The sequence below is a fragment of the Phocoena sinus genome, chromosome 16, assembly GCF_008692025.1.
Source record: "Phocoena sinus isolate mPhoSin1 chromosome 16, mPhoSin1.pri, whole genome shotgun sequence".
Lineage (NCBI taxonomy): Eukaryota > Metazoa > Chordata > Mammalia > Artiodactyla > Phocoenidae > Phocoena > Phocoena sinus.
In genome coordinates, this window is record NC_045778.1 from 45468793 (window position 1) to 45487189 (window position 18397).

Below are 18397 nucleotides of genomic sequence, written 5' to 3' on the forward strand. Positions count from 1 at the left end.
ATTTGAAAGAAAAATTGAGTGTGTACATTTTGTACAGCACACTTCATACTCGGGAATTCTCATCTGAGTAAGGTAGCTATTATGCAAAGGGAAATTACTTTGATCCTAGAGCATTATTTAATTGCAGCTCATGGGATCTTTTATTTTTAAACATCTTATCTGACTTGGGCAAGACTGTTTCATCTGCTTCCCAGCCCTGCAACATGGACTGTAAGGAAACCAAACTATAAGCGTTGAGGAAAAAGAAAGAGGCACTGGGACTGTTGATGTTCCACAAAGGATTTGGAAAATGAAATGCTAAAGAAGGAAAAAGCTAAGTAAACAGTGTGCACTGGGTATATACATTGTTGCCTGAAAGTAAGGAAATACTATTCATGAAAGAAATGATAAAAAGTGCATTTTTTAAAAAGTCATAGCTATGTACACTAAAAATTCCATCACCTAACATAATGGGGGACGAAATAAAAAGGCAACACAATCTATTCTACACTTAATCCTACCCTTCTATTATTCCTCCCAGTAACTTAGCCACGGTCTACAGAAGGAAAACCTAATGCTTGGCAGTAGCTAGTGATTGAAAGGAACTAATGCTACCAAGTTTGTCCAAACGTCAGGCCTTCATGCACTGACTCCATAATTATCACTTTAGCTATGTGCTTCCTGTAATATTTAACTTTTCAGAGTTTTAGCTTTACATTTACTCCCTCCTTTTTAAAAATCAATCCAGTTTTACCTAAGCAATAATATTTAAAAAATTATAGGGTTGTTCAAATACCTATTGAGATAAAATCTTATATATTAAAAAACTTCTTAAAAAGCTGAATTCATGTACCACTGATACAAGATCAATCCTTCAGAGGGCACTGTTCTACCCTGAAAACTATTTCATCTGAATGGTATCAATGGAGAGAGAATGCTGCAGTAATTAGGGTAAAATTTCAGACAAAATCTACTCACTACTCTTGAACTGTGTATCTGTTCCTCCTCTGTGTGTTAAGAAGCTATTCAGGAATGAATGTATCCAACAATCCTAAAAGTTTGGAAATACTTTTATGCGGGTATGACCACTAAAAAGTCTAGCTTTTTCATGCCTTACTTCTTGACTTCAGGAAGGGAAACTTTCTCTTGATACGTACATCAAAACCAACCCAGGAAATTCATATTTTTTTAAGCTTCAGTTGCTCCTCCCATGACATCCCCACCGAGCCCTTTCTCTCAATGGCAAGCCTATTCCTCTAGAAATTTCATCTGCCACTCAAGAATGAAAGACAGGCTCAGAATACAACATAATTAAGACATTTATACATCATTTGAAGTCAGACCAGGAGTTAAGTTCTGGTTCTCTTATCAGTTCCTTACTAGCCTTGTGTCCTTGGGCAAGATGTTAATTTTTCTATGCCTCAGTTTCTTCATTAATAAAATGATAAAAGCAAAGTACCTATCTTACTGTGTAGTTTATAAAATGAAATGAGATAAAGCAGATGCAATGCTTCGCACAGTGCTGGCATATAGCGAATCTCAGTAAATACTACCTGTTATTATTGGTATTATTTGCATTATGTTTCTTTCTTATCATTTAAATGTAGGTAGGGCTTATTAGATTACACTGAAGCACAAGATTCCATCATCTATTACAGAAACCAATCAAGGTCCATGTAGGATAATATTTTTTCATTTTTGTTTTTTAAATGGAGAAAAGATTTGTTTCAGATTTTCTCCCTATCGGGGGCTGAGGAGAGAACTTTGGGGTTTTAATCAATATCACATCCAAAGAAGAAAGAAGAATCTCAAGAATTCACACTGATCTACCTGGCAGAATGCAGTATTTTTGTACTCCTTCCTACTTGGCTATGTCCAGCCAACATCTGTTGTAGTCTTGCTTCAACAACTATAGTCTTATGGTGGAGGTTCCCACGAATAACATGGTAACAATTTTCTCACACCTTATAAATTTTTTTTGACTTAAAGCTCTAGCTTTAACTATATTACTAGAACTAAGAGCAGAATGAATAATGCCTAAAGAACTTTCATACACAGCTCATTTTTTACAAGTCTGCTTCTCTGTCTCTTTGGGTCCCACGGTTTAAAGTCTTCAGTGGAAGGGAATCCATAGGAATTAGACCACTGCTACGAATCCTGCTGGACAGTTTCAGAGTTAGGTCTTCTTAACCACTAACCAACCGAAAAAAAAGGCCAGACATTGGGAGTCTTGTTTTAGCTCAGTGGTTTTTTAAAAGGCATCTGTGGACCCATCACATCAGAATTAATTTATAAAATCCAGATATTCCTCCCTCTGGGAAACTGTAAATGTCCCTCCACCCAGTGACCACTCTTCTTGGTCCCAGAGCCCCTTACTTCTCTGAAAAACCATGCTCATATAACACTGATCTGTTTTAACTTATGGACAGTTCATCTTATAACTATTCATGTTTCCCATTCTCATATGACTTCTAGAAGGTTCACAGCATAATTGTATAGGACTCTGGGGTTTCGAGTTTGTGCAAACACTCACTTCTGTTTACAGCTCATTTTCCTGATCTGATATTTTCTTAATTTTCTCAAGATTAATTCACTTTTTGGGAAAAGATAGGTATAAGTGATTATATATATATGAATAATTAGTGTTGGTAACAGGAGGTTGAATCCCATATTAATTAGAATAGCAAAAAAAAAATTTTTAAATACTTGCTGAAACAAAAATAGAAAGTTGGATGTCAAAAATCTTTTCCAGATTAAGTTAAACACTGCAGATTCAATATATTCACAATAGCCAAGAAAGAAAGGGATCTGATCTCATATAATTGTTGAGAAAGGTCTAAAAAGCACTGTATACATTTTTTTTAATGAACAGAAAGATCTAAACGTTAAACAGAAACAAAGTGTTTGTAAATTGTTACCCTGGGTCATAATTTGATCACTTATCCTTCCTCATACCTATTGTGTGGATGGGGAGTAATTTAGGGAGGCAAGATTGACTGGGCACTAAAAAGAAAGAAAGGTACACACAAGGCATTAATGAGAGTTTTTTGAGAGACATTTAGAAGTGCTGTCATTTCCAAGAGCCCAATAAGATGAGTTATTGATGTGAGATGTGAATTTGGTTAAGCTCATTCACTGTGCCACACATCAGCCTTGAAGCAAAATTAGAAGTGATTATACATTTACGAAGGATTTCCAAGTACGGACTAAGTGGTTCACTTAAGAAAATTAAGAACAAGACAGTCAAAAGTTTACCGCATACCCCCAGCAGCCCTTATTCCCACCTGATCAACCTCCTTTAAAGTATTAGATTCATCTTGAAGCCACTCCCCTTATAAACTCCTTTATCACACTGTGTCTAAAAACAAGATTTGTTTTAAATGGACTCCATGCGCATGGAAAGTAGGTAGGCCTACGTGTGGTAATTTTGGTTGTGAGGGGAGGGATGTGGGGAAACAAATGGGGAAAAAGTCAAGTAGGCCGAATATATAGCACACTTGTGCAGAGGCTTACAGCACTGTAGAAATAGGCCAGCTTGGAGGTTTTTATATAATTATAATTTGCTGTTAACTTTAGGAATATATTTTGATGAATTTACCTCAGGTCAGATTTGATTAATTTCTATTTCTTTAAACAACAGAAGAGAATCATTAGCATTTATTCATGACTGTTTTAATACTTCAATTTAGTTTGATTTTCAAATATGTTAGATTTCAAATCAAAGACTTTTTTTTAAAGAATAGCAGAAGGCCATTTTCGAACACCCTGTAGAGTTCTAGACTTTTTCCATGATTTTCCCTGGCTAAACTCAACAGCAACGAGAGGCTATTAGAACTGTTACTTGAGGAACTCATAATAATCCAAAATGTGGTTAATTTATGTCTTCTACTTCTGCTTTTTATTCATTTTTTTTTAATGTGATACTATACTGGTGTTATTTTTTACTATCCCCTATCTCTACCAGGAAAGGAAAGAAACATTCAAATAAATTTTATTTGAACTTTGCTAAACTGCTAAAGTTATTTGTGCCAGAGATGTTGGAATGCTGGCTGAGATAAAATGTAAGGGTTATTTATAGTTTCATTTGGCTTTTTTTTTTTTTTTGCGGTATGCGGGCCTCTCGCTGCTGTGGTCTCTTGTGGTCTCTCCCGCTGCGGAGCACAGGCTCCAGACGCGCAGGCTCAGCGGCCATGGCTCACGGGCCCAGCCGCTCCGCGGCATGTGGGATCTTCCCAGACCGGGGCACGAACCCGTGTCCCCTGCATCGGCAGGTGGACTCTCAACCACTGCGCCACCAGGGAAGCCCATAAGTACTAAATTTTGCCACTTTGAGCAATAATCAACCTACCTGTTGCTCTTTGGTATCACCATTTATGTACCACTTTTGGGAAGTGCTAAGTGTTAAGAGATCCATAATAAAGCATCTATACTTTTACCTTTCTTTTATAAGAATCAGTAGGTCCTATAAATAAAAGAAGACATTGAATTTACAAGGAGACCCAGAATCTCCTGGCTTTGTTTATCTTCATGGGTTTTTCACTAACCAGTGGTTTTGTACCATAGGACTTTCATGATAAGGCAAATCAGTTTAGAGATTTACTACTGGCAGGCTGAGACAGAATGGTTGGCAATAACCTAATTATGAACACTCTGTGCTTAGTTCCAACAATCCTGGTTGGAACATTCAAGACAACTTGATTGGTCTTTAAAAGGAGACAGTTGTTTTATCAAAGGTCTGATCTAGACAAGACCTTCCATCTCTTTCATTCTCTAATACGTTCATGATTTTGTAGGTTTGAGACCACAGCTTTTACATTATGTATTCTCTCATGAGGGTTTCTGTAGCTCCTAGATTCAATAGCAATGTTCAACATTGTGGTGGTTGAGCTGTGCTGTGACCAGCATATATACATCTTCTCTAGGAGATGAGGTTACTTATGTACCTTTTTTTTTCCTTTTTAGTTTTATTTAGATATAATTGACATAGAACACTGCATGTAGGTTTAAGGTCTATAGCATAATAACTTGACTTACATATATTGTGAAATGACTACTACAATAAATTTAGTTAACTTCCATCATTTCATATAAACCCCCTAATTTTTTTTTCCATGTGATGAGAAATTTTAGGATTTACTCTCTGCTTTCTCAATGGATTAACAATACTATTATATTGAACTTACCTTGTAGGGTCATTTTAGATGGGGGTTACTGTCATCTGGGAAGAAAGTAGCATCACATTGCCAGGGACACACACTATATTCTTAGTGTTCCTTAAGAATACTTCTTGTCAGTCATTTATATGTGTCTTCTTTAAGCCAGTATAAGGAAAAACACTGTCTCACTATGAGATGAAAGTTTGTTCTTGAATTAAAGAAGGGCAGTGTGTCAGCACCTTATCAGTTCTCTATTTAAGTTTGATTTCAAGTCCAAAAGGATATGATCTCTGGATCTAAATTCCTGCTCCTTAAAGGAGGTGTTAATTTTGATTGAAAAATCATGTTTTGGCCATTGAATAAAAGCCTGTGAAAAATTGCCCTGTTTTCATACTTAGTATTACATGTTTTCTTTCTAGTTTATTTTAGTGTTTTTTGTTTTTTTTGTTTTTTTTTTGGTTTACCAGTTTCTCATTACAGATTAGTGATAAGAGAAGGAGAGAGATGGAGACCGGGAGAGAGGGGAGGGGGGGGAGGGAGAGAGAGAGAGAGAGAGAGAGAGAGAGAGAGAGAGAGAGAGAGAGAGAGAGAGAGAGAGAGAGAGAGAGAGAGAGAGAGAGAAAGAGAGACCATAGGTTTTTCTTGCCTAAACTATTTGTGCTTTCATAGTTTCTTTAACCATCAGGTCCTTATAATACTTTAGATGGGACCAAGCTTTCCATTCAGAGAAGTCACTTCTTTGATATTATCACAGCAATAATTCTTACTAGAAGCACAAAAGTCCTAGTCATCCAAATGGAATGAAACAGAATCTGAGGTATAAGAGGCTAGTTGAGGTTCAAGCCACATGAGTGAAGAACTTTGTTTCTTCTTCAATTAGGCACATCTGATTTCCCTTCTGGTCATGACTGCTATAAATATACTTGATACAATATTTCTTTGTACTAAATTACAATAGATTATAATACATATTGAATATGAAATAAAATCAAAAACATAAATGAGGCATCTAGAACTAAAAATCTCACTTATGAAAAAAAATAGAGAAAGAGAGAGAGCTAGGTTAACGTGCACATCAATATACTTGAACTTCACTTTTTGTTTTGGTTTCTAACTCTGAGGTCTTAGGGCATACATATCCACAAAGGAAACCTACATGAGGAAACAGACTGAAATGTAAGCAATTTGGAGACAGAAAATCATCTGAACCATCAGAGTGAAAGTCTGGAAGGAGCAACTTACATTACAGCACTTCTGTCCTTGAGGATACTTAAGGAGTAAGAATTTACTAAACCTATTGTAGATGGCTCAACCATTGACCTGACATGAACAGGACTCTGGAAGGATTTCACAAATATCATGATTCTATAATCTTTCTACACATTATGTTTTGAAATTCTAGCACTTTAAAGTATTCAAAAGGCACTAAATAAATATCTGTGGACTAATTTCGATTTCTAGTGATGAAGAAAGGTAAAGACAGGCCAGAGAAGAGATATTCACACATAGGAAACGATCATTCCCTGAATAATCAGAGTTGAACAGATAATTTGTCTCAAGTTTATTAAGCTTAACTTTAGTATGCTCTATTATTTCTGTGATACACGAGCACCTCAATTAGCCTCAACAATGAATGGCCATGTCTGTAGTCACTTAGAGACAGGCAAATGCCAAGTACTGTTATCACTGCCAGACTTGTGGGCACTCATCATACGATTTTCGTCTGTTATGTTTTAATATTAAGTTTGGGAGGTTTTTTAAATAAATAAATTCATTCATTTTTTTATGGCTGCGTTGGGTCTTCATTGCTGCTTGCAGGCTTTCTCTACTTGATGTAAGTGGGGGCTACTCTTCGCTGTGGTGCATGGGCTTCTCGTTGTGGTGGCTTCTCTTGTTGCAGAGCATGGGCTCTAGGTGCGCGGGCTTCAGTAGTTGTGGCATGTGGGCTCAGTAGTTGTGGCTCGTGGGCTCTAGAGCACAGGCTCAGTAGTTGTGACGCGTGGGCTTAGCTGCTCCACGGCATGTGTGATCTTCCCGGACCAGGGCTCGAACCTGTGTCCACTGCATTGGCAGGCGGATTCTTAACCACTGCGCCACCAGGGAAGTCCCTTGGGAGAGTTTTTGATATAACACGATGGTTCTCAACTGGGGGCAGTTTTAATTCCAGGGGATATTTGGCAATGTCTGGAGACATTTTTGGTTCTAGGGAGGTTTTGAAACTAGGGACGTTCTGCTGGCATCTAGAGGGTAGAGGAACACTGCTAAACATCCTACAATACACAAGGCAGCCCACACAACCAAGCATTATTCAGCCCCAAATGTAAGTAGTGCCAAAGTTGGAAGCCCTGGAGTCAACTATGTCCATGTGTATACAAAACACTCTACATTTAAAGGGACAATTTTGACTTCCACTTTTAAAAAAATCTCTACTAGATGTAAACTGCAAGCTAAAAATAGGCTAATACTAGGTTGCAATATTTAAGTAATCCATGTTGCCACTAGATTAGGATAGAATTAGAATAAAGACACATAGCTACTTTACTGAATAATTTTCCCCAGCAGGTGTCACCTGAAATAGAAGTGATTATGAAAAATTTCTGAAGCAAGACGTATAAGAATATCCTACTGATGCTAGAATGACAGCCTTTTTCCAGGCATACTTGAGGATATCAGGTCCTGGCTCTACCACTGATTGGCTTGGAGACCTTGGATAAGTTATTTAACTCTCTATGCTTCCATTACCTCACTACAGATTTGGTATAACAATAACTTATTTAATAGGTTTTGATAATTAGGTAATGCATGTGGCCAGACAAAAAATATATAGGTTAAAAGTAGTTCTTGAGGAAATTCTGTTTTCTTTTTGAAAGAAAAAATACTTTGATAGGCAGTTTTAAGGAGGGAGAGGCAGGGTCCAAGGTCTTGGTTCATAACATTTAGGAGTGGGAAGGAGGAGAGTGATAAATGAGCAGGGGCAAGGAGAAGAAAAAGACGAGCAACAAGCTGGAGATTTCAGCGAAATGGTCCTGCTGGAAAGCCTCATGTTGAGGAGGCTAGAAGACTTTTAGTAGGAGGGATCTCTAATGTACAATATTCAGTTAGTTGTTGCCAGAATTCATGTCCTACATTTCTCTCCAAATTAACCTGCTTCACACGAATTTCCTGTGTGAGGGGCTTGGAGGAAGATAAAAGCTTGAGGAAAGATCCATTGCTTCGATACATCAATAAACAGAGAGGCAAGGAAATGAAGAATGAGTGATAATGCGAAGTTGGAAAGCAGGAAATCTGGGAGTAACTATGTAAATTACGTAATTATAAAAAACTAAGGACTCGGGAATTGGCAGATATTTTAGGGGAGGACACCAGTCTTTTCACAGGATGTCAAATGGGTGCTTAATCCAATTTCACCTAAGACTAGAAAGGTTAGAAAAGAATCCACTGTGAACAAGATGTTGTTGCTTCAATCAGAGATTACATCTTCTTTATCCAAGTTCGCTTAACACCTTTGTAATGGCTCTTATGAGGCAGAAGAAGGAAGAGTTTTGAAATCAGAAGTTCTAAGCTAATATTCTGGTTTCACTGCTCTTGAAATGTCAGACATTTAGGCACTCAGTTTCTCCATCAGTGCGATGGGAATAATAGCTACCTGCTTCACAGGATTAGTACGTGAAACTTATGTGAAAGAGTTTGGTGTGTGATGAAGCTTTCTACACGTTAGTATACACTAAACTAACTGAAGGGCCAATCATGTAATCCTGCAGTGTCTGGTTGTAAATAGGAGGAGATTAGTAAATTCTCATGAGTGACTACATGGGAATGTTAGTGAAAATGACCCACTGCTGTGATCACACTTGTGGGAAAGCTTGAAGATTTCATTTAAATTATATCGCCTATGTAGTCCAGAAGGAGAAAAAACCATACAGTTGACCCTTGAGCAACTCGGGTTTGAAATGCATGGGTCCACTTAGATGCCAATATTTTTTAATAGTAAATACTACAGTACTACTGAAACTGAGCAGGACCCTGTAGGGCTCCTGGGCATGGAAGCCTTTCCATGTCCCCCAGTTCTTGTTTGTAGGGAACAGACTCCAGCCTCCATAACCTTCCCTGAGTTCAAAAGGGAGATTCAAACCGTTACTAATAAGGGAAAGCAGTGGATGCAGAGACAAGGGAGGAGCAGCCAGGAAACACTAGTGCAGCCTTGGGGCAGGTCCTGGTTCCATCTCAAGGGATACACATAATAATATCTTTGAGCTCTTCACAGAACGGAAACCCCCCAGCAAATGGAGTTACATTCTTCATTCCAGAGAAGACCACCTGAGGCAGATTCAAGGAACCAGAGAAGCATATCTAGAGATTACCTGAGACCAGATTAAAGGAGTGCAGGCTCTACACACACCCTAATCTGATCAGCAACCCCGTCCTTGAACCATTGCTATAAAGCTCCTTAAGAAATCCTCTTAAAGAAACTAATTCATACAAAAATTATTATTCCTAATGACTTAGCACTGTCCATGAATAATTTGCCCCTATCTACAAATGTCCTAAATAATTTACGTTCTGAATTCAAGTACCCCTAAATGATATTAGTGGCCATATTTCAGTTTTCCTAGATTTTCGTTCATCCATTGACTCACATGAAGAACAGACAAGGAGTTTTCATTTGAGCAACTAGTTTCCTTTCCTTTTCTAAACTCTCTCCCACACACCCACACCCCAGAGAAGTAAATAAAAGGAATTTGCACTCTGCCTCAAGACAGGGTAACGATTACCAACAGATCCAAAGGAAAAGTTGTTGCGAAGATTCTGAAATAGATGTTAACTGATGCTGTACTACTGGCGAATAGACAGTTTTTACATAAAAATTGGGATGTAAGAATATACCCAAGTAATATTAGAAGAAAACTCTGGTACCTAACCTATTAGGACTCAGAAAACAAATATAATATAGAAGACTTTTGGTACAGTATGATTTTAAATTATGCTTGGACACCAAGAAAACACTCTGCCTTGTATATCACTGCAGCCTCACAGGGAAAAATAATGTTAAAGTTCACTAGCCCTGGGCCTTTATTTTCAATGCTTGCCTAACAAGCTTTGAAGTCCATGGTCTCTATTGGGAAAGTATACAGTCATGAAAGATGGCATGGGGCCTGTTGACATCTCCAAGATTATAAAGTAAGAATAAAATTAAAGCTTTTCGGTGAGACCAAGACAAAGAGCTTACGTAAGTTCTTCACATGTCCCACATATTTTATTCATTACAAAGCACAGCAAAAATCAGAAGACTTTTCCTGTGCTAATACCACCCTGTAGAAATGAGAAAACACTAAAGGCATAGCGCTATTTAACCCCTTCTTGGGCAGTATGCAAGTTTGACCGGAACTGAAATTTAGTCGCTACAACAAGCAGGCTTTTGATGCGTGGAAAGCTTAAACAAGTCTTGGGAAATATTTTCCCAAATAAAAATCAATGTATTATTGCTATTGACATTTAGAGAAGGTAGTTTAAAATCCACTAATAAGGATTTCTATTTTCAAAAAAAAAAAGTCTTTGGTATATATCAGCCAGAGACATATGTTTTTAATACACGAAGAAGATAATAGCATAGAGACAGGTCTGAGTTGTTTTTGTTGTTGTTCACTTGCTATGAAAAAGTATTACAAGCTGGCACTCAATAAATCTATTTGATAAATGAATAAGGATCAGCTTTTCCAGCTCTATAGGTAGAAAATGCAGTCAACAGTCCTAAGAATGAACTTGGTTGAATTTCAGAAGAAAGTAATACTCTCTCTTTTATGTGGGTTACCATAACAGTATCAAAATGAATTAAAAGCAGGGACAGAAAACCCCCCAGAGATAATCCATACTTGTAGTGAGATACATTCAGAGGCACAGACCACAGAACAAAAATCTCTACTGGAAGGGAAAACAAATGTCAACTTGTTGAAAGATTCCATGCTTTCCATAGGCAAGAAACATCTTCTAGTCCCTCTCTGTGCCCAGGATAAATATATGATACCCTCAAAGCCATTAGATCCTGAGCTGAACAATGATTACCTATCCAAATTAACAAGGAGCCAGCTATAATCTTAAGTTTTGTGGTTATGTGCCCGAAGAGAAATGCAGCTATGGACTGAGTTATGACTTCGTTAGACAAAAATTCAAGCCTTATGTATTATATTTATGGGGTAGACAGGATATGAATGTTTTATTAGAGAAGGTATAGGTAAAGAAAGAAACAGTTGGAGAAAAGTTGCAGACAGAGAAAAATGGAAATGATGGATCAGTCAATTGTGAAATAAAAGGAGAGAGATAAGGCTAAGAAAATAGGATGCAGAATAGCAAAGAGTTAATGTATCAAAAATAACAGTTCAGTATTTGATTACCTGGAGTTTTGTGTTGGCCATTAGGAGAACTCTTTTTGTATATCTCCTGAGAACTGATCAGAACTGAACTTACAGGGATTCTAGGTCTTACCGATAGTTCTTCATGGAATTCCTTATGTGCAGATACCAAATGGCTTGGTTCTATTGGTCAAATGAATATTCATAGTCATTGAGAGAGTGACAGGAGTGGGGTGGGAGTGATAGTTACTATCAGGTGCCCAGTTCCTTATCTGCTCTCTAAATCCTAAAGTTGTATTCTCATTTGGCTTCAAAACCTTACCTGAACTAATGTGAGGCTATTTATAGTCTTTATTTGACCTAAATGTACACTTATACATTTTGCTGCAGAAATGTGAATGTGTTTGATTATAGGTGCTGCCCCCTCCCCAACTGGGAGTACTATATAATATATACTACAGGTACAATATTACTTTTCTAAAGTATGAAAAATTATGAATTCTGACACATCTGGCCCTAAGGATTCTGAAAAAGGGCTTGCAGACAGGTAGTACTTTACTCCGGACAAAGCTTCTCCCTTTATTGTGAGTGGGTCCTTGTGTAACAGTCATATAGGGAAAAAGTTTGCATTTCAAATGAAAAACTACTGCTGACAGCAGGTATGTTAGGAATGCACATACATAGAAATATATTTCTTATTCTCTTTGATTTTACGATAAGATTGTCAAGATGGACCTAAGAAAATGCCTATGGTGAAGGGGTCATCCTTTCCAAAGTGTAAGGCCCAAATGGAGAAAATATGTCACGCCAAAACTAAATAAAAGAGCAAACCCTGGAATGAAGATCAAATCTAATGGATGAGGACAGTTTTCTTTTAAAATTCAAGGTGGCAAATTTCCTACACATAATCTGATTCATGGCAAAGATGTAAACTTACATTCTTAAACCTTATGACAGTTTGTAGAAACCTTAAAGTGTTTTGTGGAAACTAATGCACTTTAGAAGTTGGAAAAAAAAAAGTTATGAAATTATTCCAAAAATATTTGGAACAGAAGATAATAAAAGTCCATGTAGAGAGAGATAGCCAAGACCTAAGTAGTAAAGAAAGAGACCAAGAATTCCTAGGTGAGGAAAGCCAGAGTAATGAAGAAGCAACTTTATCCCAAGCTTCCTAAGAATGAGGGAAATTAAACAAATGTTACTTCTCTCTCATTTTCTATATGTAGGAACAGGAGGAACACTTCTGGGGAAAAAAAAAATACTGGCTTTGGGTGGTAAGAAAAGAAAGAAAAAATCACCGTGAGCATCATTGCACAGCAAACTGGCACCTTCTATAGCAGATTTACCAGAAAGAACTATTAAACATATGAATATTCTGTTATGAATTACTAAATATTCACTTTTATTGAACTACTTAAATGAGAAAAAATTGCAGACTGCTACTCAGGTGTAAGAAAACCCAGGACACAAATCAATGAACATTTACCATTGGACTCTACTTCTTAAGGGCAGGGGCAATCTTTTCAAATGTAGATCCTAATTTCAAGTGTCCAGCACAAAAATGATAGATAAGCATTTGCTGAATGTTTGGGCAGGGTTTCAGGGTTAATGTGAAGAGTTTTCCTTTAGAGAGATGAGCAATTTTTTTTTTTTCAAGTGAGTGTTTTAGTGTTGAAGAAGAGCTACGATTCTATTTTTAACTGTCTTATTCAGTTAGCATGGCAGACAGTTGTAGACAGTGGAGAATTATGTGTCCAGTCACACAAAGTATTTTAAGACCTTTAAGTCTTCCCCTAACATAATGCTATAAAATGTCCTTTGGCTAAAAATACTGGAATCAAGTAATTATCTACTTTTGAATTTTAATGAATAGGCCATCTGTTCACTCAAATTGAAAAAATGAAATTTTTCTACAAAGTAACTACTCGATGAGATGTCTCCTGTGACTAAATTCTGCTGCACTGTTTTTTGTTAGGTTTAACCTAAAGGTGACACATAACATATTATATCAAGTTTTATAAACCAGAGTGTGTAAAAAAACAAGTTTCTCCTGATCATATAATCATCACAGTTACCTGCTCCTTTGACGGGCTGTATTTATAATTATCAATGGCTAACTTTTATAACCATAATTTCCACAAACACACTACTAAAATCAATCACTAGGAAGAAAAATATGTTCATTTTCATCTGTGATGATTATGACAAAGTCTGAATTGCAAACATTCTGATTTATGGATTATCCCCATAATGATGAACAAAAATTGTTTTCAATCTCCTTTTCCGCTTTTCCAAGAACATTGTGTTTTCTTTGTGCTGTGCTCTCCAATATGGTAGCCATTTGCCACCTGGGCAATTTAAATATAAGTAAAAATAAATAAAATTTAAATGTTATTTCCTCAGTTGCACTAGCTACATATCAAATGCTACATGTTGTGACCACCTTGAACAGTGCAGAATATTTCCGTCCTCTCAGAAGTTTCTAGTGGACATCACTGCAACATCTTTCTTGCTCTGTTAAAAACAATACAACAGGTCCAAAAGGGAGTTGCTTACGCTAAGCCTTGTGTCACCAAACTGAGACTTAACTTACAGTTTCAGCTCTCACTGACATGGAATCTTAACCAGCCAGCCAAGAATCACCTGATCAGCTCGAGTTAGGTGATCTGCCTGATAGACCCCTGCTATTCCCTACTGAAAAGTAACCTTGCAATAACCAACCTGCTTTTTTTGCCTAGTATAACTTCTTTGCTCCAGCTTCTGTCTGGCCATAAAAGTCTTTCATTTTGTACAGCTCCTCGGAGCTCCTTTCTATCTGCTAGATGGGATGCTGCCCGATACGAATCAATTTTTGCTCAAGTAAACTCTTAAAATTTTTAATATGCCTCAGTTTATCTTTGAGGATCTCTTACCATCATCCCTCTAAAGAATCATTCCTTCTTTCAGCAATGAAGACCAACTTTTCACTTAAACGCTCAGCCAGGTCCATTTCTTTTTCAAATCATTCCCAAGACACGCTGCCCCCATCCCCCAACTTAGTTCCTCAAAATATGGCACCATTCTACAACTAGCTGATTTATCTATTATCTCTTTTAGTTTTTTAAGTCTTTAGGAAGAAAAAAGAGAAGTTGCATATAGTTGTGTGAAACGAAAACGAAATTGGTGGCACTTAATAAATAATGCATAACAGCGCCATGGCGTTGGCAGAAAATATATTTCAATCATAGCAGCTAAAGCTTTTAGTCTTATTAAAATTGAAAATAATATTACAATCCGAAATTACATCTAAGTTATTGAATTCGTATGCTTGATATTACAGTTACAGAAAATATTCAAGATGCTGCCTTTTAGAAATGAGCTTCCTTTGCCTAATTATCCACAGATAAAGGCAGGTTCCTTACATTCTATGACTGAATTGAACCAGGATTGAACAATCTCATTTGAACTTATTTAGTAGCAGTTTGAAATGTGCATACCCCTAGCCATGTGGGAATTCACCTACAAGACGGAACTGGTTACTTAACACATAACTCAATAATTTTCTCCAAGTCTGACCTTTGCCTTTGGTTGTGCCTCCCATTTCACTCTATTCCCCCTGCTTCCAACACACATAAACGCCCAAGTCTGCCTAAGTCAAGATGATAAGGTTTAATGTTTTGTCCTTGGCTTTTCTTTCCAGAGAACTCCATGCTAAGTCCCTCACTATTTCCCACACCTCACTCATTTCAAGGAAATTTCTCATATTAGGTTTCTAGTTGACACAATAAGCAACTGATATAACTATTAAAATCCGCCCCCCCCATTTCCATCATGTACTTCTTCCTGAACTCCTTTTCTCCTCTTGTCATGATTCTTTATATACGAAAGTATCCATTCCACCCCCCCCCACCAAGGAAACTATGTCTTTTCTTAATAGGTTTTTTTCTAGCAGTTAATGAGCACACAAAGTCTGTTTCAGATCAAGTTGGAGTCACTTCTTTGCAAGAGGTGGATATAGTTTTATTAATTTATAAAAGATGGATTGCTTTATTGTTGCTTCGACTAGACTTTGAAATATATAATAGTTGCTAAGCGTTCTTCTGTAGGTACACTACATATAAATGTTTAAGTACTGAAGCCTATTTCCCAATTTGATCCGGGTCAGGATCTCTAGAGGATGGAGTACTGACTTCTGCAGTTCTTAACACTCCCTAGATTATTGTCATGTGCTGACAGCCTTGGGCTTCAGGACCACTGCAACCCATACAATATGTGATAAAAGAAAGTAACACCATAAATGAGCCAACAAAGCCCACCTTTGGTGGGTGGGGGTGGAGACAGAAGGGAGGGCTTCTATTTTGAAGGAAAAAAACAAGTTAACATCGTAGAAACTGTATGTATCAGAGGACCACAACAGAGTCGTGGGAGCTCTTAGAGTTGGTACGTTTTCCCTAGAGAAAAAGGCAACAGGAAAAATTCACAGACAATAAAAATTTTAATTTATGGAATTTTTAGCAAATGTCTTTGGTGAATAATGTTCTTTTAAAAAATAAAGACATTGAGTCAGGGATTGGCAAACATTTTTTTCTGTAAACGACCAGACTGTAAATATTTTAGGCTTTGCAGGGCTTATGGTCCTGTTGCAGCTACTGAACGATGGCCATTGTAGCATGAAAGCAGCCATAGATGGCACGTAAATATATGAGCATGGCTGTGTCCTAATAAAACTTTATTTACAAAAAAAGCCAGAGGGTTGGATTTGATCTTCTGACTGTCCTCTGCCAACTCCATCATTAAAGGATGTGGTAGGACATTTCTTTAAAACTATTTTGATGGATTGTATTTTCCAAAGATCCCCTAACAATATCTCCATCTCACAAGCTCTTCTAAAATGTACCCTTACCATTTCCCCTATCAAGAGGTGGTTTCTATTTTGCAACCTTTTAAAATCTGGTCAGGCCCTGTAACTGCTTTGACCAATAGAATATGACGGAGATAATGCTGGTCTGGCACCTTCTACTTCCCATCTCTTGGAATGCCCCCCAGGCAGCCCAGCCGCCATGCTGTGAGATACTCAAGCTGCACAGAGGGCCGAAGTGTAGGCACTTCATTTGAACTCCAGCCTATGGTCAGCACTGATTGCCAATCATATGACTGAATTATCTTAAATATTCAGCCTGGTCAAGTATCCAGATAGCAGCTGGGGACAGAGGTATCTGACTACAATCACATGAGGGATTCCCCACAAGAAACACCTACTGAGCCCAGGTCACCCACAGAATGACAAGAAATTGTTTTAAACCACTAAATGGTTTGGCATTCTACAATATAAGTAGAACAACTTTTTTGTCATTGTTCAGGGACTGACGCTGCTTTTTCTGCTAATGTAAATGCTTTTTAGTTGGATAGAAGTATATTAATACACAAAGGCAGACACTTTTTCATTCCGGCCAATTAATGTATTTCTTCTAAAATTCATGGATAAGCCTCACTTATTTTAAGCCACATGTCTAGGTCACCTATAAGTACAATGGCTGTTATTAAGTATTAAGTAAATCCATTTAAGAAGTATCCTATCTCTACTCATGTTAATCATCATAGATAAATTTAGTCATGTGTATTGTGCAGGGAAAGAGATGTCCTGAAGAACTGTCTATGTTGTAGCTATCTAGCTGTTACAAATAAGGAAGAGGGGTGGGGTGGAGTCATTACATATTACTGTAGCGCTGTGATTCTGAGAAAGAATTGCTATCAGAAATCGGCTATGTGATCAAATTTGGTTAATCATAACTCATTTTTCTTTAAAACAATCAGGGCCACTTCTTAAAAAAAAATTTAACTTAGTACTAAAAATATGCAGTGTTTCAGAACTGACACAGCACATTTTAAGGGTTGTTTCAAAACCTGAAACTTCCAGCACAAGGCTTAATTTAGAGTGGCTTCTCACATTTTGAATGGTTGATTAGCTCACTGTCCATTCACACAATAATCATAACATTGAACAAGTAAATTTGAGTATATTAATATAAGACTTGGAAAAAATAATGAAAAGGGTCCTTCAAGTTTTACTCAAGAATTCAAGTTTTAACTAAGGATAACTCTGGATACCTTCAACTGGGAAGATTATTAAAGTGAGAAAACTAAATTCTAATGTCCTTCTATGAATTCAGTAAAGAGGCAGATGCTGAAATCTGAAAGAAATAGCCTAGAGGCAAGAATCAGGATTCTGAATAATAAAGCTAAAAAGTAGAGAATACAGGAGACAAAATTATAAACCCTGGATTAAAAGGGATGAGAATGGGGAAATAGGACTCAGGAGAGCCATTTCCTTAGAGGCATCAAATATTAGAGTTGAAATATACATTCAAGGTCATAACACCCAACCCTTTATTTTACAAATCAGAAAAACTAGGTCCCAGGAATCTCAACAATGTGGTAAAAGGAAAAGAAAACAAAATTTCTGCTACAGCAGAATCAGAACTAGAACTCCGTTCTCCTGTCTAGACTTCTTTTGGGGTTCCTGCCACTCCAGCGGTGCTGTTTTAAAAGGATGAAGACCAATTCATGGAAGGGCAGAGCCATTCCTAGTCACCTCTCCGTTGCAGAGTAAGTACGTACCTTATCACTAGAGCAGCCAGTGCAGAATCAGACAAACACACTGGGCTTTACGCTAGGTAAATAATATCAATAGAATTTTGACACAACTATCATATAAAAAGTACCAGTAAAAATAAAGTTACACATTTTTGAAGAGAAAGGAAACTGACAAATAAAAGTCTTAGATAAGCCAATTATGATATTCACTTATTTCACACTTTACTTTCTCATTCACAAATTCACAAAACATCAGGGAGAGTAAGAGCTAAACTGACTAAATATAAAATTGAGATGGTCTACATAGGAATAGAAGGTTAGCTCTTAGGCCTTCAGTGTTTA

General features: G+C 37.2%; 1 protein-coding gene across 3 annotated transcripts in view; it reads right to left on the reverse strand.

Moving 5' to 3' along the window:
• PRKG1 (protein kinase cGMP-dependent 1) overlaps positions 1-18397 on the reverse strand; it is a 1343672-nt gene that overhangs the window by 741304 nt on the left and 583971 nt on the right. The window lies entirely within an intron of this gene.